We start from the raw sequence: 201 nt of genomic DNA on the forward strand, positions 1-201 counted from the left end.
GATACTCCCTATGCTTCCTTGCATGGTTAAACCAGGGAGATTTGAAAGTTCAGTAACACTTTCATGTAAACACAAGAACAGGTACTTCTTATCTGTCATCCTGTGCCAGTTTTGAAATCAGTGAAAAAAAAATCATTGCGATCTTTACCTCCGTCATTCATCACCTCCCTCCCCCTTCCCCCTCTATTTTTCCTCTCCGCT

At 42.3% G+C, this 201-nt stretch overlaps 1 protein-coding gene across 1 annotated transcript in view; it reads right to left on the reverse strand.

The window, feature by feature from the left end:
- Positions 1-201, reverse strand: part of LOC119582285 — a 6,855-nt gene that overhangs the window by 2,295 nt on the left and 4,359 nt on the right. The window lies entirely within an intron of this gene.

Source organism: Penaeus monodon, chromosome 15 (assembly GCF_015228065.2).
Source record: "Penaeus monodon isolate SGIC_2016 chromosome 15, NSTDA_Pmon_1, whole genome shotgun sequence".
Taxonomy (NCBI): Eukaryota; Metazoa; Arthropoda; class Malacostraca; order Decapoda; family Penaeidae; genus Penaeus; species Penaeus monodon.